The sequence below is a fragment of the Mauremys reevesii genome, linkage group 2, assembly GCF_016161935.1.
Source record: "Mauremys reevesii isolate NIE-2019 linkage group 2, ASM1616193v1, whole genome shotgun sequence".
NCBI lineage: Eukaryota > Metazoa > Chordata > Testudines > Geoemydidae > Mauremys > Mauremys reevesii.
The window spans coordinates 21,651,447-21,673,213 of NC_052624.1; the positions used below are offsets into that span (position 1 = coordinate 21,651,447).

Below are 21,767 nucleotides of genomic sequence, written 5' to 3' on the forward strand. Positions count from 1 at the left end.
CTCAGGACAACTGTCTAACTGTCAAACATACCAGCTGCAAGAGCAGCACAGCAATGTCTCAACCGTCTCTCCATCATCCATCTAAAGGCAACCAGCAGGAATAGCTTGACAATCACCCTGAAAAAGCATCCTTGCACCACAGCCCCATTCCCACTCTTCAGCAGCCAGCTAGCGTTGTCTCCCTTCCCCCCCAAAAAATAGGTCAACAAAAAAATGGGGGTGCAGGGTGGGGAGTGTCTGCTGCTATAGAGGGAAGAAGGTTTAGGTCAGGGAAGTCTCAGGGACCAGATTTTTAAATAAGTTAGGTGCTCAGTTGAGTGCACAAACATTTTCAACAGTTTGACTAATTTGTGTGAACAATTATCATGGATGCAAAAGTAAGAGTAAATAAATCAGCCTGCAAATTTGACTTTTAAAATATTCTGTATACACTAATGTATATTCCTTTTTAATATATTAAATATTTTTGACATCTTAGACTGAACTCATGGATTTGCTTAACATGTCTCTTTTTGGATTGCACTACAACTGAATGCATCATTAATACCTTGATTAGTCTTGTAATTAGTTGTTATATTATTCCTCTGGCCACTGTTCATTTAACCTGGCAGATATCCATTTAACAAGTTCATTAAAACATAGTTTTGCTTGGAATTTGTATTAGTGTTGCATAGAAACCACAGAGGGACTTAACAAATATTATTGTAATTAAGAGTTTACACAGAAATAATAACAGACTGAATAATATCAAAAGATTGTTTTGAAGAGACACTTAGGAAAACCAGAGATATGGAATAGGATTTTGTCATTTTTAGAAGAATCACTTTTTGTACAGTAAATTAGTACTGAACCAACCACCCCATTCTCACTTTCTCCAACCTTCTGTCTTTCAAGAGCTACCAAATTGTATGCTTCTTTTCTGACGTCTGTTCAAAATAATCAATACCCTCTGATATTAATATCACATTTATTTTCCTGTCACATCTAGTTAAGGCAATAGCAAAAAATGCCCCCCCCACACACACACAGTTGCTAAACAACAGAAAATACAGATTTCCTTTTGTGCTATCACTTCATAGAGCAGTCCTTTTTTTTCCTGGTTGGTGGCCTGCGTAAGAGATCCCTGTTACAAACATCTGAACCATCAAGCAGTTCAGAATGCCTGATGCAGTTCATTTTAATTATCACAGAATCATAGGACTGGAAGTGACCATGAGAGGTCATCTAGTCCAGTCCCCTGCACTCATGGTAGGACTAAGTATAATGGTATTATCTAGACCATTCCTGACAGGCATTTGTCTAACCTGCTCTTAAAAATCTCCAATGATGGAGATTCCACAACTTTCCAGGGCAGTTTATTCCAGTGCTTAAGCACCCTGACAGTTAGGAAGTTTTCCTAATGTGCAACCTAAACCTCCCTTGTTGCAATTTAAGCCCATTGCTTCTTGTCCTATCCTCAGCGGAAAAGAAGAACAATTTTTCTTCCTGCTTCTTGTAAAAACATTTTTTGTAGGATCCAACATCATTATAGTTATAAAAATAAGCAAAACATTCCTTGAATGTCAAAATGCTTATTTACAGTGTGACAGATTACACCTGCGTTCACACCCTATACACCACTGTAATAATGTGTCATTACTTATACTCACTGAAAATCTCTCTTGTAGTTAATAAACTTGTTTTACTGTTTTATGTAATTGTGTTTAAATTGGAGTGTTTGGGTATTCTATTTAAAATAATTAGCTGGCATATTATTCACTCAAAGGAATAAGAGACTTAATACTGTATGTTTGTACTGTCTAGGAGAGGGCTGGGCTGCACACAACATACATTTCTGGGGAAAGAGCTGGGACTGGGAGTGGGAGTGTGCTGGGGTCACCCTACATCATAACCAAGGCTGGCAAGAGCCAAGGTCTGATTGACTGGCTGCAGCACACACAGACATGGCTACGAGTGACTTACATGCTGGAGGCTGTGAGCAGTCTAGGTTGGAGGCTACAGCAGCAAGGCATTGCAAAGAGTACCCCAGGTTACAGTACAGGGGTGACACAGCTACTCATTAGTCTGAATTATGCCCTGGTATGTCACAGACAGCTAGAATCTTTGCTTCTAGCATATTTACAGTGTTACATTACAACTTTATTTTCTATACAGTGATTTCTGATGGGATTATGCTACACATTTCACTATTCATAGTTACCCCTGTTTCTTTCTGTTTGAAATATGAAATACATTGCTGCAATTAGAGCATTAGGCACAAACTCTCCTAGTTCATAGAGGTAGATTTTTAGTATTTTCACTTGTAAGATACGTTTATTGCAGTTTGAATGTTTCCAGCATCACACACTGATAAAAAAGCTGGGGTATGTTGGGTGAGGTGGAGTCTTGCACCACTCCAGCTTCCCAAAGCTCTCCAGTGTGCAGTGGGGAAGTGTGCCCACTGTGCCATTTTATATGAGGGTGCAGCTTGAGCTACTCCCTGTAGCTGGTGTGGTGGTGCCATGGCACCTTTTCGTTGTTTCACTTGCCAAACTTCCTGAGGTGGGTTACAAGCCAGGGAACGCTAACAAGTGACAATCCTTGAGCTTGAGAGATTCTAAGTCCATATACAAGGAAATCTCCCATTTAATACAAAAGTCAGAATTAGACCCTGTTAATTTTATTAAAGTAAAGTATATCCTCAATGTGCACAAAGGATGCAGAAACTGTTCTGACTCGCCACTCCCCTGAATAACTCTCCCTGCTTCGAACCGTATGGAACTTCAGTGGTGCCAAAGTATACCTCACAGCCAGGGCCATTCACACTAGGGTACATTTCAGGCATAAAGAACTAATTTAACTTGTTGCTGTTGTTACTGATGGCAACTCTCCTTCCTCACAGGCAGAGTTACAAGTCACAGTAATTTTACTCCAGTGACTATAAATACTGCAAAAACCAAAAGGGGGCTTTGCAAGTTAATGTGAAATTATTACACATAGCATTTATCATAAAATGAAACAATATTTGCCTGGTTAAATTATTAATTTCATTCTGCTGTAAATATAATCCTGTGCAAACTTGTCTCATATTTAAAAAATCTTAAGGAGATTCTCTAAGCACTGGGTAGCTTTTAGTGTCACTATAGCTAGAGCAAGCATTTTACAAACATGTAAAGTACTGAATATTTTCCAGGGGCATCATTTAGTGGTGAGGAAACGTGTAACTCTAGCCTGCAAACAATGTTTTTTTTTGAACTTGTAAAAGACAACATAAATGCACACCCATATTTAGATTCACTTAAGTTCATATTAAAGATTAACATAATGTGAAATATAGTTTAATGTATTTATAGGGAAATATTGTAAATAGTGTAGAGTATGCCTTAAATGCTGAAATTAAAATATACTAGTTGACAAATCCAGTTGTACAAAGCCATTGCTTGTTTCATTTTGAGTATAGCCTACCGACCGCTATGCCTACCTTCATGCCTCCAGCTTCCATCCCGGGCACACCACAAGATCCATTGTCTACAGCCAAGCACTGAGGTACAACCGTATCTGCTCTAACCCCGCAGACAGAGACCAACACTTAGAAAATCTCCACCAAGCATTCTCAAGACTACAGTACCCACATGAGGAAATAAGGAAACAGATCAACAGAGCCAGATGTGTACCCAGAAGCCTCCTACTGCAAGACAAGCCCAAGAAAGAAACCAACAGGACTCCACTGGCCATCACATACAGTCCCCAGCTCAAACCCCTCCAGCGCATCATCAGGGATCTACAACCCATCCTGGACAATGATCCCACACTTTCACAGGCCTTGGGTGGCAGGCCAGTCCTCGCCCACAGACAACCTGCCAACCTGAAGCATATTCTCACCAGCAACTGCACACCGCACCATAGTAACTCTAGCTCAGGAACCAACCCATGCAACAAACCTCGATGCCAACTCTGCCCACATATCTACACCAGCAACACCATCACAGGACCTAACCAGATCAGCCACACCATCACCGGTTCATTCACCTGCACGTCCACCAATGTAATATATGCCATCATATGCCAGCAATGCCCCTCTGCTATGTACATCGGCCAAACGGGACAGTCTCTAAGGAAAAGGATAAATGGACACAAATCAGACATTAGGAATGGCAATATACAAAAACCTGTAGGAGAACACTTCAACCTCCCTAACCACACAATAGCAGATTTTAAGGTGGCCATCCTCCAGCAAAAAAACTTTAGGACCAGACTCCAGAGAGAAACTGCTGAGCTCCAGTTCATATGCAAATTTAACACCATCAGTTTAGGACTAAACAAAGACTGTGAATGGCTTGCCAATTACAGAACCAGTTTCTCCTCCCTTGGTTTTCACACCTCAGCTGCTGGAACAGGGCCCCATCCTCCCTGATTGATCTAACCTCATTATCTCTAGCTTGCTTCTTGCTTGCTTATATATACACACCTGCCCCTGGAAATTTCCACTGCTTGCATCCGAAGAAGTGGGTATTCACCCACGAAAGCTCATGCTGCAAAACATCTGTTAGTCTATAAGGTGCCACAGGATTCTTTGCTGCTTCTACAGAACCAGACTAACACGGCTACCCCTCTGATACTTGACACCATGCAAGGCACTGCATTTAGCCGTATGGAGTGGAAATCCATCAACCTCATGAAGAAACTTGCACAAATACAGACGGATATCATCTTCCTTTCCAAATGTAAACGGATGGACATCATACCTAATGGACTAAAGGTAAAAAATCCACTGCTATCTACATACTACACAGACCACAGTGAGAGATTATGCCGTACTCTATCTAAGAAACTGAGGAACCACCTGATCAGCATACTATACAGCAAACAGGAAAACATCAAAAAAGAGCTCTCCAACCTAGAGACTCTCATCAATAATCAAACTTCCATACAAACGGACTTCACTAAAATAAGACAGGAGATCTACATTACCCACTTCACCTCTCTAAAAAGGAAAAAGGACTGTAAGCTGTCTAAACTCCTACCTGCCACATGGGGCCACAACCGTGATACCCCTAACCCACCCAGCAATATCGTCAATCTATCCAGCCACACACTCAGCCCAGAAGAACAGTCTGTCCTATCTCGGGGACTCTCTTTCTGCCCTGCCACCCCCACCAACATGATACAGTTCTGCGGCGATCTGGAAGCCTACTTTCGCCGTCTCCGACTCAAAGAATACTTCCAGGACAACACTGAACAGCGCACTGATACACAGTTACCCTCCCACCAACAGCACAAGAAGAAGAACTCCACATGGACTCCTCCTGAGGGTCGAAATGACAGTCTGGACCTATACATTGAATGCTTCCGCCGACGTGCACAGGCAGAAATTGTGGAAAAACAACATCGCTTGCCTCACAACCTAAGTCGTGCAGAACGCAATGCCATCCACAGCCTCAGAAACCATCCTGACATTATAATCAAAGAGGCTGATAAAGGAGGTGCTGTTGTCATCATGAACAGGTCTGACTACCAAAAGGAGGCCGTCAGACAACTCTCCAATACCAAATTTTACAGGCTACTTCCCTCAGATCCCACTGAGGAATACACTAAGGAACTGAACCATCTACTCAGGACACTCCCTACACTAACACCAGAACAAATCAACATACCCTTAGAACCCCGACCAGGGTTATTCTATCTACTACCCAAGATCCACAAACCCGGAAATCCTGGACGCCCCATCATCTCTGGCATTGGAACTCTCACTGAAGGACTGTCTGGATATGTGGACTCTCTACTCAGACCCTATGTTACCAGCACTCCCAGCTATCTCCGTGACACCACTGATTTCCTGAGGAAACTACAATGCATTGGTGACCTTCCAGAGAACACCATCCTAGCCACCATGGATGTAGAGGCTCTCTACACAAACATCCCACACACTGATGGAATACAAGCTGTCAGGAACAGTATCCCTGATGATGCCACAGCACAAGTGGTTGCTGAGCTCTGTGCCTTTATCCTCACACACAACTATTTCAAATTTAATGACAATATATATCTCCAGATCAGTGGCACCGCTATGGGCACCCGCATGGCCCCACAATATGCCAATATTTTTATGGCTGACCTGGAACAACGCTTCCTCAGCTCCCGTCCACTCACGCCCCTTCTCTACCTACGCTACATTGATGACATCTTCATCATCTGGACCCATGGGAAGGAGACTCTGGAAAAATTCCACCATGATTTCAACAGCTTCCACCCTCCATCCACCTCAGCCTGGACCTATCTACACGGGAGGTCCACTTCCTAGACACCACGGTGCAAATAAGTGGTGGTCACATTAACACCACCCTATACCGAAAACCTACCGACCGCTATGCCTACCTTCATGCCTCCAGCTTCCATCCCGGGCACACCACAAGATCCATTGTCTACAGCCAAGCACTGAGGTACAACCGTATCTGCTCTAACCCGCAGACAGAGACCAACACTTAGAAAATCTCCACCAAGCATTCTCAAGACTACAGTACCCACATGAGGAAATAAGGAAACAGATCAACAGAGCCAGATGTGTACCCAGAAGCCTCCTACTGCAAGACAAGCCCAAGAAAGAAACCAACAGGACTCCACTGGCCATCACATACAGTCCCCAGCTTAAACCCCTCCAGCGCATCATCAGGGATCTACAACCCATCCTGGACAATGATCCCACACTTTCACAGGCCTTGGGTGGCAGGCCAGTCCTCGCCCACAGACAACCTGCCAACCTGAAGCATATTCTCACCAGCAACTGCACACCGCACCATAGTAACTCTAGCTCAGGAACCAACCCATGCAACAAACCTCGATGCCAACTCTGCCCACATATCTACACCAGCAACACCATCACAGGACCTAACCAGATCAGCCACACCATCACCGGTTCATTCACCTGCACGTCCACCAATGTAATATATGCCATCATATGCCAGCAATGCCCCTCTGCTATGTACATCGGCCAAACGGGACAGTCTCTAAGGAAAAGGATAAATGGACACAAATCAGACATTAGGAATGGCAATATACAAAAACCTGTAGGAGAACACTTCAACCTCCCTGACCACACAATAGCAGATTTTAAGGTGGCCATCCTCCAGCAAAAAAACTTTAGGACCAGACTCCAGAGAGAAACTGCTGAGCTCCAGTTCATATGCAAATTTAACACCATCAGTTTAGGACTAAACAAAGACTGTGAATGGCTTGCCAATTACAGAACCAGTTTCTCCTCCCTTGGTTTTCACACCTCAGCTGCTGGAACAGGGCCCCATCCTCCCTGATTGATCTAACCTCATTATCTCTAGCTTGCTTCTTGCTTGCTTATATATACACACCTGCCCCTGGAAATTTCCACTGCTTGCATCCGAAGAAGTGGGTATTCACCCACGAAAGCTCATGCTGCAAAACATCTGTTAGTCTATAAGGTGCCACAGGATTCTTTGCTGCTTCTACAGAACCAGACTAACACGGCTACCCCTCTGATACTTGAGTATAGCTTGTTGTGCATAACATAAAATTAACTTTAGCCTTTAAAAATCAAGAATCAGCTCAGGTTACAGTGAATCTTGCCTGGAATCAATAAGTAGGGAGAGACCTCAGTGGGATTTGAGTCCTACCTCCCCACCCCCAATCTTTTTATGCTCTAAATGGTGGAGGAAGGAGTAATGTTTATGTAAAAGAAAGTAGACAGTATTGTTATTAGTTTGTTTTATAATAGCACCTAGAGGCCTTATTGTACTAGATACTGTGAAAGTAGAATGAATTATATTGTAAAAATAAGAATGGATTAAAGAAATGTTGTATGTACCTTTAAGCAGAAATAAGAAATGTTGAAATACAGGTGCCAGGAAAAGAAACATTAGGTATAAACAATGGTGCTAATGGCAAAACATTAACAGAAGATGGGTAGTAGTTAGTAAGAAAATAAGATATGCATGCCTAGCCCAGGTAAACTTATCTGATTCTGCTCCCTTTGTTATCTTGTTAAGTTCTCATCCTTTTATCTGTATAAATAAGATAGTTTGTGTCTTGCATGGGGCTCACATTATCTGGGTGTTATTAGCAAAGCGCTATGCTAATAAAACAGAGTGGTCTGACAAACTGTGAGTCCTGAGTCTAACTTTGACAATTTGGAGGTTCCACCGAGATAGCAACCGTCTTCACTGGTGCTTTGTGATTCCTGACTGTTTTTGTAGGACGACCGTGGAAGCCGGCACCTGGGCATTTGGCCCGAGCGGTCCTCCACCAGAACGGAAAGGTGCACGACCACAGTGAAGTCTACGCCATTGAACCTGTTGGTTCCCACTCTGTTCTGGTAGGGATCCCGGGATCTGACATCAGGAATCTGGTCAGGTAATTATTTCTGTGTTTTGTCCGGACTGAGGACTGTCCTGTCTCTGTGTCTATCCGTCTTCCTGTGGAGTGTTTGAGTCTGGGTGCCATCTCTGTCCAGGGATCGGCTGACCAAGGGGTTCCTGTCCCTGCGGTCTGAGTGAGTGGAATCTGCACAATTGCAGCCGCACCACACTTTGGGTAAAACCCCTGGTGTGAAAGCAAGGGCAATTGAGGCAGTAGCCTGTGGGCTCCTTTTGTGTGTTGCTCTGACGAACCCGAATTTCCTTCTTGTGTGATTGGTGTGTGAAGTCCTCCTGTACTGGTAACCAGACATCTAAGTCGGAACAGTTCCCTAAACGAACGCCGGCTCATTTTATGTATTTAGGATGGGTCCGGACTCCTGTAAATTTCTGGAAAAATGGTCTAGGCTAACTCAGGGGGATCCCAAAACTCAGTGGCCACTGTTAAAATCTTGGAACAAAGACCGAGTGGACATCTTAAAGGACAAACTCGGCCAACCTAAAACTAAATTGGCTAAAGAAGAGGTTAATTGTTTCATTCGTGGTGGGAAGAGGCAAATCGTAGCTGGACAAAATCAAAAACTCGCCTCTCTCAAATATTCAAATAATAAGTTAAAAGCTTTATTAAAAGCCTCCTCTCCCACCACCAGACCGAGTGCTCCCCTTTACCCCGTTCTCAAAAACCCACCCCGGATCGATCCAACTCCCTTAATACTCCCATCTCATTGTAAAAAGGACAAAAAGCAGAATCGGGCCCAGAAAAGCAGGCAAGCAACAGATAAAGAAACTGAAAAACAGGTTGGAAGCCCTAAGGGCATAGTGTAAGGAGTAAGAAAAGCAGTAAGTGCAGGCATGAACCCCTGGAACAATACTTAAAATGGTGAAATCTGAGGTAATAAAGGTGTTATTTTGGGAGAAAAACAAGTGATTTAAGAAAAGAGAGTTAAAAGTTAACTCTACAAAGGCTGGAGAGAATTAAGCAGTTAAATTTTGTGAAAATGTGTATGTATCTATTTGTCTGTGAAAATATGTAAAGTTCTAAAAATCTAAACCAGCACATCTGGTTTGTAAAACTCCTGTTTTGTAGGTGTAAGATAAATTAGTTTTGTTTTTGTTTTTAATGCCACTAAAAATTCATTTAACTCTTAATTCAAAGTTGCAAAACTGACAGACCTTTTTGCAAGACACAGGTAATTAGTGTTGTTTGGCTTTGGGATTTAGCATTTAACCCTTAAAGGGTAACTTGATTCTTTATAAAATTTAAAATGTTTTTTTAAATAAAAACCAAGTCATGGCTGCAATAGGGCAGTCAAAATCAGAAAAATAGGGAGAGATTCTGGAGTCTTTTTGTTTGGTTGGTTGTTGTTGTTTTTTGGTAACAATAGCAGATAAGAGCTGTAGTGAAAGAATTAAAAAAAAAATATTTTAACAGTGCCCCTCTGAAGCAACAGCAGAGGTGAGGTGCACAAAACAAAAAGAAGCAATGTTAAAAACACTGAGCCTTAAAATGGCTCTGTGTAATCAGACTGTCACTTTTGATAAGGGTACATGAAAACTCTGTAAGAAAAAAAAAAACAGTTACATCGTATGTAAAAATTGATATGGCTAATGTTTAAAAAAAAAGTTGTAATATAAAAGAAATGTGCTTTTCTCCTAGGACATGTGCAGTGTATATTGTAAAAAGGGGTAAAAGAAATACAAATAAAATATACTACTGAATTAAAATCCTATTAGGGCTCCAAAAAAAAAAAGCCGCAATAGACTGTTTTCTTTTTCAGATCTCTGTGTGTTTTGTAAGCAGGAGTTGAAAGTGGAAAGAAATCAAAACTCTGGTGGAAGTTAATTGTGTCCCTTTTAAGACAGAGTCTCTAAGCTCTGCTGATGGCTTTGAATCCAAAAGCCAAGCCTATGTTGATGCAAATTACCTAACTGATAAGGGAAGGTAAAAACTGCCAGCACAAAAGAAATTGCCTAAATAAAAGACATGGTATAACAAGATCCCTTTAAGAGATTTGATGCTAAATGTTATTGTTAATATTAAACATTGAAATAAATTTAATGTTAGTAAGTACCCCTGTAACAACGTATAGTGTGTATGATTTTTGGAAAAATCCTTGAAGGTAATATGGTAATGATGCTTCTCAGCTATTACCTGTGAATAAACTTAAAACTTAACACAGCAGGAAAAACATTACAAACTTGGTCTGCTATATAAGAGAAAAAAAAAAAAACTTGAGGTCCACCACCTCATGGATTTAATAACTAAACAGTGAAATACTTTCCCCATAACTCTTAAAAAGTAGAACCCATTAAAACCTGGCCTGCCTATAGAACAAAAAAAACACAGGAAATTATGGGGGTAATTCCTCTGTTTTGCCGGCAATCAGCAAGGGTATTTGTAACAGAACGGGATCTTTAAGCAATAATCAATGCCACCCCAAAAGGGGTAGAAAAATGTTATTTTTGTCTTTCAGAAAATCATAAAAAGCTAATACCAGCTACAGAACAAGGGAAAGGAAAAAAAAAACATCCTGTAATAGCTATGGAATGTACTGAAATGCAGATATTTAGAACATAAAATGTTTTGGGTAATATCAGAAAATATTAAGGTTTTAATGCATCTGTTAAATCAAAGGAAAAAATTATTGTTTAATACCTATCAATATAACTGGATGCAGTATGTCTCCAGTACGGTAAGACAAAATTTGTTAAGTGAAGAAATTGTTGTTAAAATTGCACACCAACAGGCTCTGGAAGCAAAGATATGAAAAGTTAGCCCACTCCACAGATTGCACCTGGGATCCTTCTGGCTACCTCAGACCTCAAGCCAGTGGGCTGAAAGGAAGGAAAACTATTGGACACTAGAGGTTGTACCAAGTGGACTCCTCAAAAGTGGGTATGCTTATCCATGCCTGTTGCTCCAAAGCCCTGTAGTAAAGACATCTCACTAGGATCCTGTATGTGGGATAAAATTAATAATTAGACCAAAGTATTGTATAACGGGCAATATGTGTGTTAATTCTTGGAAAAAAAGTGTTTTAAAAGGATAAAAGTGTTAGCAACCCACCAGTAGACAAATGTACATGTAATGTAAGTACTGTGTTTACCAATAATCACATTTACTATTTGCCACAACCAAAAAGTCTCAGCTTACTGTAAGCACTGATTTAGCTGAGTTCTCTATCAGTCTTGGCATTGAATGGCAAACAGTTACCCATTATCTGTTTAAAAAGGTAACATAGTTCCTAAAAACAAACAAACAAAACAATGTGGGAAACAGAACCATTCATATTATCTGGATGGTCTCCCACAACTACTGGCATACTAATGTTACTACCCCTAATTGTTTTTGGTTTTAAATTGTATGTGTTTAATTGAAATGTTTAAAATATGCTGGTGGATAAAACAAATGTATGCAAAGCTAGAGCCACAGGCCCAAATCACCTCCCAGTATTTTACTACATAAGAAGTGACACTGGCGATTGATAATCTTAGTGTCAAAAGGGGGATATGTAGGAGCTGGACTTTATAATGTATAATTTGATTTCATCCTGCTAGCCACCCTTTTTTTAGCAGAAAAAAATGACCCTCTGGGACTATAAGATTCTGTTTTCCCATATGCATTACAAATTGGGCCCTCTCTAAGGGCTTGGCTACACTTACAAATTTACAGGATTCTCTATTGTGTCTATGTTAAGTAAATTAGAGAAACATTGAAGGCCTGTGTCTCAATGTAAATTGTCTTGGTTATTCATTGTAAAACTTAGCAAGGTTTAATTTGCAATGCCTTTTTGCTCGATATAAAATACTACTGTTTATATTCTCAATCTATTTGTGTGAATGAGGAATGAATGCATCAGGAAAAGATAAGGTGTGAAGGCCATTGTTATAGCCAGAGTCAAGGAAAGAAGCAAAAAGACTTAAAGAGTATCAAAGAATCATCAGGCACTGCTTACTACCCAGACGGCTGTTAAACTGTCTGGCATCCGCAGTATGAATACATGCTTTGCCGTGTAAGAATGCACCACCCCAGCGAACCAATCATCACCTCAGGACCACGCAGAGTCAATTTTGACTCCAGAAGATGACGTAGAGGAACAGCCTGCAATACCTTACAATCTACGTTCTCGAAAGGGTTGCCAGAAGCAGACGACTACCTAAAGCAAGGCCCAAGAAAAAGCAGTAGTGAGCCTAGCGCCTGCTGCCTGGTGGACATAAAACTGTGACTACAGTTCCCTCAGTTGAGGTTGTCAGAACCAGAAGGGCCCTGCCTCCAACATGTGGTGCCTGTTCCTCGGCTGTTGGTGTCTGAAGGTCTGGGAAGTCCACAATGACAATTCTTTTATCCAGCAGCAAGTGTGGATAGCTCAGACCCTTAATATTTCTAAATGCTGGGTCTGCAGCCACATCCCAGCCCACTCTCAAACTGATGTTCCTGTCCTGGCTATCCCACTCAATTCCCCAGACCCACTGGAGGACCTTGTCCGTTTAATACAATATGGAACAGTAATAACACCTGGGAAAAGACTATTGGCAGTTCCTTTAACCCACTTGGGGGAGTAATACACCAGGCAAAAAGGCTCCTGAGGTTAAAAGAAGTAGTTAAAATAATGGCAAATAAAACTGGAAAAAGTTTTAAGAGCCCTGGCCAAAGAAACAGGGGCGGTCCGACAGGTGGCCCTCCAAAAACATCAGGCATTGTACATAGTGCTGGCGGCCAAAGGAGGGACCTGTGCTCTTATTGAAAAACAATGTTCCTGACGATACCAATGAGGTAATAGATCACGCTAGCCACTTAAAACAAATCGCATATATTCCCCATGAAAAGCCAAGTTCTTTATGGAAGTGGCTAAGTATTATGTGGTATAGGAAACTGGTTGTTTCAGGGAGCCCTGACTATCCTGTTTGGAATCCTAATAATTTTTGTATGTTTTCAGTTAGTCTCCTGTTGTACCCAAAATTGTGTAAGGCATGCTACTCAGGTGACTGCCCCAGAACAGAGTGCTAATATGATGATTTTAAATATTGCTGATGAACAAAGAGATAAAGAACGGTTCATATGTGGAACCCAGTAAAATTTTGGTCATGGCGTAAGCTTGACCAAAAGGAGGGATTGTGAAAGTAGAATGAATTATATTGTAAAAATAAGAATGGATTAAAGAAATGTTGTATGTACCTTTAAGCAGAAATAAGAAATGTTTTAATACAGGTGCCAGCAAAAGAAACATTAGGCATAATCAATGGTGCTAATGGCAAAACATTAACAGAAGATGGGTAGTAGTTAGTAAGAAAATAAGATATGCATGCCTAGCCCAGGTAAACTTATCTGATTCTGCTCCCTTTGTTATCTTGTTAAGTTCTCATCCTTTTATCTGTATAAATAAGATAGTTTGTGTCTTGCATGGGGCTCACATTATCTGGGTGTTATTAGCAAAGCGCTATGCTAATAAAACAGAGTGGTCTGACAAACTGTGAGTCCTGAGTCTAACTTTGACAATACTGAACAACTATATATGACACAAAGTTCTTTGGAACAGGGACACAATGGACAAATGAGAGGGGAAACAGATATACAAACAGAGTGATCAGAAAGATGGTTGATACACATTTCATGATTTATTTTGTGTTTGGGGAAGATGGGTTATTCATATGAAAGGAGATGGGACTGTGATAGCTAAGATTTAATTATGCTGAATGAATAGAATTTAAAGCTGGGAACTGAGACAAACTAGCTAGAGAGGTCTGTCTGAATGGACCAATGGTAACACTTGTAAATTTAACTATTTTAGTTTAATTGTAGCCTTCTGGTTAATGTTAATTTTCCTGGTCTACTGACTGAACAGCCTTTGGGTCCAAGAGATGCCCAGTGAAAACAGGATTAAACAAATGTTTACAGCTCATGCCTCTAGAAAAAAACCTAATGTACTGTTAGGTAAAATAATATATCCAATCTTGTTTTTTCCACTTTTTAAAAATTAGTCTCCTAATTTAGTTATTGTGTTACACCATGACCATATTTCAATACTAAAAGGAACTGTGAACTAGGGCCTCATCCTGTAAGTGCTTATTATTCATTATTATATTAGTAGTAAATATTTATATTATCGTATAGCCTAAAGGCCCCCGTCGGAATTGGGGCCCCATTGTACTGGGTACTATACAACCGTAGAAAAGAGGCAATGTCTGCCTCAGAGCTACGCAGGTGAGTAACTTTCCACAGGTGAGTACATACTGCTATCTGTACCCATGACTGGTCTTAATTTTTTCACATTACAACCTTATTTAGTGCACTCAGAGCCTTATGCCTCCATCCCTAGGAGATGTATATTATCAATTCTTTTATAGATGAGGTAACTGAGGTACAAAGGGTATGACTTGTCCAAGGTCACACAGGAAGTTTCCTTGGAATAGAATCTTAATTTCTGCTGTGGAAATCCTATGTCTTATCAATCAAATCAGTACTTCTGAGGCAAGTGGCTTCAAATCCCCATGCCTCAGGTAACCCTATCTGGAAAATGATACACACTTTTGTAAAGCACTTTGAGATCTACAAAGGCAATGCACTAAGATAGTATAAAGGATTACTATTAACCTAATTATCAAATTATTTCAAGAAGCTTGTGTTAGTTGAGCTGTAGAGCAAAGGGGTCAGGGCATGGGGGGATGGAGAACCTACCACTGTGTTGATTTTGCTAGTCTTGTGCCACATTTAGTTATGTCTAGTTATATCCAGTGAATGGTCTAGTTATTACGTAGTTCTTCCTTAAGTGCAGGGGACTAGACTAGATGATGTCTCAAGGTCCCTTCCAGTCCTGCACTTCTATGTGGCAGGGGGAGAGGACGAGGAAGAAAAGAGTGCAGTAGGCTCCAAGCTACTCCATGGCCACTCGCAATATCTGCCCAGTGCCTGGTCTGGCTATTCAGACTGGCTCCTAGACTGAAGATTTTAACCTTAGTAATTACTAGGTAAACTGTAGAGCAGCGTCTTCTCATTTTCGCATAGTACAGCAACACCCAATCAATACTGCTTTCCAAATGTTTCAGTTTCTATTGGTTACATTAGCCATTCAGTAAGTCTACTACAGCAGAGATAGTTATGACCTCGGATATTTCTCAACAGGTCTACAGCACCATCTAGTGGAATGTAAGTGTCATCATTAGAGAAGGGAAAACACTAGAGAACATTAATCTAACCATTTACCAGTGAATAAAAAAATTGAGTCTGTATGGAAGACAAGAAAGTCAAAACAAAAATTATAAGGCATAATAAATGTATGTAAAGCAAAATATTAAGAAATGATTATTTTGAAAGTCTAGATCCTTAGAAATTTGTCTTTCCACAACCTTTTCAATAATCTTAACTAGAAAAGGGAAATGAAATTCAATGTGACAATTGTTTTCTTAGAACAAAAGTATCTTAAACCCCCATGCAATTATATTCTTATTCACAAAATTCCTTTAAGCATGTTACAATCCTCATACCTATAAACAAGGTATTTTACATGCTATTTAATTAACAGATTGATCTGTGTAATTTTGCCTATGCTTTGTATGAAAAGCATTAATATAATTGCAGTCCCAACAGACATCCAGGACCATTTTTTCAGAAGTGACGTGTATGAATGACAAATTCTTGGGACAAGCATGACATTTCCATTTTGATTGATGCAGCTGGCATAGTTTACATTTATCAAACTGGGTTTTGTGCTGAACTTTATGATGTAGGTTATGCTCAGTGATAATCACAGTTACTGTAGCTCACATAGCATTGCATGAATCATTGAGAACCAGAAACAGGGTCTTATTAATTTTAAGTCAGAAGACATCCTAATATGTTAACATTAACTGAAAGTCCAGATAGTAGCAGAAAATGTCCATGACTCTCCAGGTGTTTAAGTATATCTCTGGTAGCACTTTGCAAGTATGAAATCCACTGCATAGCTGTAGGAAGGTCCTGCCATAGGTTAATATGTTAATGAAATTATTAATATTTGTGAAATACTTGGCCAGGTCAAATGCTCAGTCTTTCAAAGTTTTCAGAGTGAATAAATGAGTTTGAAACTCGTAATAAAAAATAAAAATGAGATCTAAAATTCAAAGTATTCCATTTTTGTTTGTTTACACCATTTTTTCTGTGAGTAGAACAAATGGTGACTTAAGCTTAAGTTTATTTAAAACCTGTGAACGCAGTCTATCCAACTCCCATTCCTTCCTCCTTCTCCTCCCTCATTCAGTCTAACCTGTCATTCACACCTTCCTTTTCCTTCCTCATTCCATTCTCAACATTCATAACTTCCTCGTCACCACTCTCACTCTCCTTCACTGTCTCTTTCACTTTCCCTTCTCCCACTTCCTCCCTCAGTGCCACACAATCTATCCTTCTCATTGTGTGCAGTGTGTGTGTGTGTGTGGGGAGACGGACAAAAGTCAGAAGGGAAAGAAGGATGAAGGGAGGGAGAGATCTGGAGGGTCTCCCCACCCCCCAGATTAGTAGAAGCATTCAAAGGAATGGAAACCCCTTGACCTTTATCTCCCATCCCATGCCAGGGCCCTTGCCTCTCTTCTTTCTTGCCCAGCTGATGCCACCAGAAGCAGCTAAGGGAAGGGAGAAATGAAAAGCTCAAGTAAGAAAGAGAGAATGAAAAACATAAAAGGGTGTGGAGATAATGGGGTGGCAGGAGGGAAAGGAGAGCTGTAGGACAGGATAGTGGAAGGATTTTGACAACTTCTTTACTCGTGAGTACATTTCTCTTGCTGATTATATCCCTCTTCTCCCATTCTACTGGAAGAATCAGAAGTCAATAAAAGTAGCAAGTAGTATCCCCAGCAAGGAGGCAAGCATATTCAAGAGGTGTCTTGGAGTACCTTGCACTAGAAATCTCTCTCTGTGGAGGCCTTGAGGTGTACTAGATAATAGTTGATGAATGTGTGAGGTTAAGACCATCTGGTGACCCTGCAGATTGTGAGGGTATGGCCTCTGTCCTGCAGTAGGAAATCTTCTGGTGCAGTGTCCTGTTATCAATACTGGTGTTGTCATATTCATACTGGATTATAGCCAGTTGCTTATGGTGGTCTTAGAGATCACAACAACTATCTTTGGACCATAGAAGTAAAAAGTCTCAGTTGTGAGGGAAATAGCCTAAAAGAGAGCTGGCTTGGTATAAACTAACTTTATCTTACATGGAATTTATTTTAACAAGATCTAAAACAACTCTCTTCTAGCTTAAAAGTTGCTATCAATAAGACTTAGGCACAGACACTTAAAAGTATTTACGTGTTGCTCCACTTAGCATTGCAAAGTGTGACCCCTAGAAGCCCTGATACCCAGAGGAATTTTCAGCCCCCAAGCTAGGTGCCCAGGCTCCCCATATGATACAGGGGGAGAGTCAGGTGCCTCGGGAAGGTATTTTCAGAAGCTGGCCCCCTGAGTGGAGAGCTGCCTAAACTAGCCAGGAGTGAAATGCTGAGGAGAAGGATGGACAGAGATGAAGGGTTTAGGTGCTCAAGCAGTTTGACCTGATACACCTGAATGATGGGCCAGATAGAGATCATCCTCTGCTTGGGATCCTCAGGTGGGAACCTTCGCCAGGAATTAGGCACTTAAGCCGGGTTAGCTGCTTAGGTAGCCCACACCCTAGCAGCTGAAATCATCTCTCTCTCTCTAACCCAGAACTAAACTAAAATACAGCCATTTTGGGTGTATTTAGTCACCACTGATTAAAAGCAGAACACCACATAGCTAGGAATAATTGTCAGGGTTCTCATAGGCCAGGCCAAATTGCTGCAGTTGCAAATCAATGTAGCTTAGATCTACTTACCGCAGGGTCCACGCTATGTGACATTGACGGGAGACACTCTCCCATTGACTCCCCTTACTCTTCTCGATCAGGTGGAGTACAGAAGTCGATGGGATAGCGATTGGCAGTTGATTTAGTGGGTCTTCACTAGACCCACTAAAATCGACCGCCGATGCATCAATCGCCGCAGTGTCAATCCTCCGGTAAGTGTACACAAGCCCTTATTTTAAGAAATGTTAAGAAAATGCATGAAGCTATGAGTGGGCAAATGACAGTAGCTGTTCACTGGGCCATTGATTATATTCATGAGCATGTTAAGGTCTTCTACTGGAGGCCTGGTGCCATCTGGCATACTCTAGCCATTACCCTGAGGTGAGGGATGAGGGGAGGGCTGGGGTAATGTCTTCTGGGTTGCCTACTATGTATCAAACTCTTTTATATGTTTGGAGCCCACATTATCCATTGTTGCAACCACAAGTACTGTAAGAGAACTCCCAGTTTAAGAGGATTTTCCAAATTGATCAAGAGTCACCTTGTCTACCTCAATGAGGATTAGCCCACATTATAGGGTCAGAGATGTGTGATGCCTCTGATTTGCTCAGAAGACCTCCAGGGAGATTCCAAAAGGTGGATCAGGCTAGACTGGCAATCTTAAGACCAAGGTGAATACAAAACACAGGGTGGTGTTCTTGGAATATAACACCAGCAAGGCAGGCTGACACTCCTATTTTTCAAGGCTGGTCCTATGGAAAGAGGAGAAAAAGACAAGCATGAGCTACATGAGCCTGAGCAGCTTAAGTACTCAGCAGTGTGAAGTACTGATGTCATCACATTGCCCCTTAAACTGCAGTTTTAACACTAATGATACGAGTCCAACTACCATGCAAGCTGAAAAATTTGAACTCCTTTTTAAACCTAAAGTATCTTTCTCTCTTTTAATCTTTTTATATTGAAAGGGTGGAAATGTCTTCCATTATAATTTTTCTCTTATTCTTTTGAGGTGTGGATGCTAGCAAACACATATAAGCATCCATAGACATTCACTGTGTGAAGGTATCAGTAATAATTCTCTAAATATAATTTTTACGTAAATTCTGCTTTTAAAATCACCTGTGCATCTCCCTGGTTTAGTGAAAAGTATCAGCAAAACCACACTGTACACTAAAAGCAGCCAAGAATCCTGTGGCACCTTATAGACTAACAGACGTTTTGCAGCATGAGCTTTTGTGGGTGAATACCCACTTCTTCGGAAGAGGAAGTGAGAGTTAATGCCCACTATTGTATCAAGTTATATAATCAGATTGGGAGGAGGAAACAGGATAGTCACTGGGCATACGAGAACTTCAGGAGAAGTTTAAATGTACTTTGAGGTCTGACATGTAAATTTGCTTTTGATTCTAAAATGTTCAACTAATTCAGTTGATTAACTTGCCATGAGCAAGATCCCATAATTGGTGTTTAGAAACTAAATGGACAACTGCCTCCTTAAATTCCCAGGTTAATATTTGTAAGAATTTTCTATGTGCTGCATTGACCTCATTATTGGCTGTATTAATTTAATGACTTGAGCAACTGGTGATTCAGTTCAGGGTCATTGTTAAAGTTATTGATTTATTGACTTGATTCAGATGGTGACCTTGATCTGATAAATGTACAGTGTAATTCTTAATTTAGTGAAAAGTTATGTTAGTCTCAGCAATATTTGTTGGATTTTAAAGATTAACTTTTAATAAAACCCATCAAAAGAATATAGAGAGCCATTTTTTTCTTTCAAATTAGCAACTTTGTTCAGAAACCTCAAGAATTTAGGCAAATTAGCTGAATTATTTGATAGCCAAGTGGCTCTTTCGCCAAATTGTACGCTTTGGTTCTCACATAGTCTCTCTCAGCATTTGAGTCCTGTCCAAATAGAACTTCATATCTCTCTCATTGTAAAGAGCAAAGTTTGTGTTCAAGTGGTTTAGGTGGAAAATGGGAGGAAGCAATGACTAATTAATAAGGAAATCTGTGATCATCATCTGTTGCAGGTTTCAAATATTGAAAATTTGTAGCTAGTAGCCAGGACCCTAGCTCATAACTGGAGAGAACACTTTTCTTAAGCTATATGTATGCAAACCTTGCTTCCAGGCCATGGTAAAGCATTGGTCCCTAGGCAGAGCTTGTCTGTTCAAAGGGGAATGGGCCGTCTCTGTACCACTGATAGGACTAGGAGGTCAAAGAAATAAGGTGTCTAAAGAACATCCACAGTATTTGATGTGACCCTACAAAGAATCTTGGGTAACAGAGAAATGATGAAGATGGAAAACAGATATCCAAACTCCTTCAGGCAAAGAGGGCCTGAGTGTCCCTGAAGGTGAACCAGGCCACTCTGCAAACTGGAGATGAAAAGGAACAATTACCAGTGAAAACTTCTCTCTCCCCTTGAGTCATGGGGTACCAAATAAAGCAACCCTTCTTGTGTTTACTTCTTGAGACAAATGACTGTAAGGGGGCTTAAGAACATAGGCATCACCATGAATTCCAAGTTGCTCCTGTTGGTTGATATATGCCACTGCACAAGCCCAGTCTGATAGTTATGACTGTCCCATGCTCTGCAGAGCTCCCAAAGACCACAGCCCTTGATTAGTATATTGTCTAAAAACTTTTTTACCATATAGTCATATATGGTATATTACAGGGATCGGCAACCTTTCAGAAGTGGTGTGCCGAGTCTTCATTTATTCACTCTAATTTAAGGTTTCGCGTGCCAGTAATACATTTTAATCTTTTTAGAAGGTCTCTTTCTATAAGTCTATAATATATAACTAAACTATTGTTGTATGTAAAGTAAATAAGGTTTTTAAAATGTTTAAGAAGCTTCATTTAAAATTAAATTAAAATGCAGAGCCCCCCGGACTAGTGGCCAGGACCCGGGCAGTGTGAGTGCCACTGAAAATCAGCTTGTGTGCCACCTTTGGGACGCGTGCCATAGGTTGCCTACCCCTGGTATATTACCAAGCAAAACTGAGACTCTGAGCAAGCACTCTTCTGGGATCAAATAGACTTCTTACCATTAAGCTATCCCCACATCCTCTAAACCAGGCGTGGGCAAACTATGGCCCGTGGGCCACTTCCGGCCCATCAGACATTTTTATCCAGCCCTCTAGCTCCTGCGGGGGAGCGGGGCTGGGGGCTTGCCCCAGTCTGCCAGGCCAGTGCTCCCCTGCCCCCGACTCACAATTCCACCATCGTCCAGCACGCGCAGAGCCACACTGCGCAGATGTGACTTCACCATGTTGTTTCTGGGATCAGAACCGCACCCCTACGCAGCAGCCCCTCCCACCCTCCACAAACACAGCAACGTGCCCAATCTCTTCCTGGTCTCCTCTGGCCCCACCCTTGAGAGCCTTGAAACCGCCCAGGGGCCACACCCATCCCAGATAGGGTGCCTCTGCCCATGGCGGTGCCTGGTATGGCCACATTGGTGTCACTGCTGGGAGGGCCCCTAGGAGTTCCCGGTACCGCCCCTGTAGAGCCCCCCCATCACACCCCTGAGTCCCCCCTCCTCCCACATTGGTAACATCCCTTATAGAGCCCCCCATGCTAAACCCCATAGAGTCCCCCTCCCCCA

The 21,767-nt window shown here is 41.3% G+C and overlaps 1 protein-coding gene across 1 annotated transcript in view; it reads right to left on the reverse strand.

Annotated features, from left to right (window-relative positions):
• NCAPG2 (non-SMC condensin II complex subunit G2) overlaps window positions 1-21,767 on the reverse strand; it is a 145,590-nt gene that overhangs the window by 122,972 nt on the left and 851 nt on the right. The window contains exon 2 of the mRNA XM_039525839.1: window positions 18,690-18,900. The gene's annotated coding sequence lies outside the window, so the exon portion shown is untranslated. The remainder of the gene's footprint in view (window positions 1-18,689; window positions 18,901-21,767) is intronic.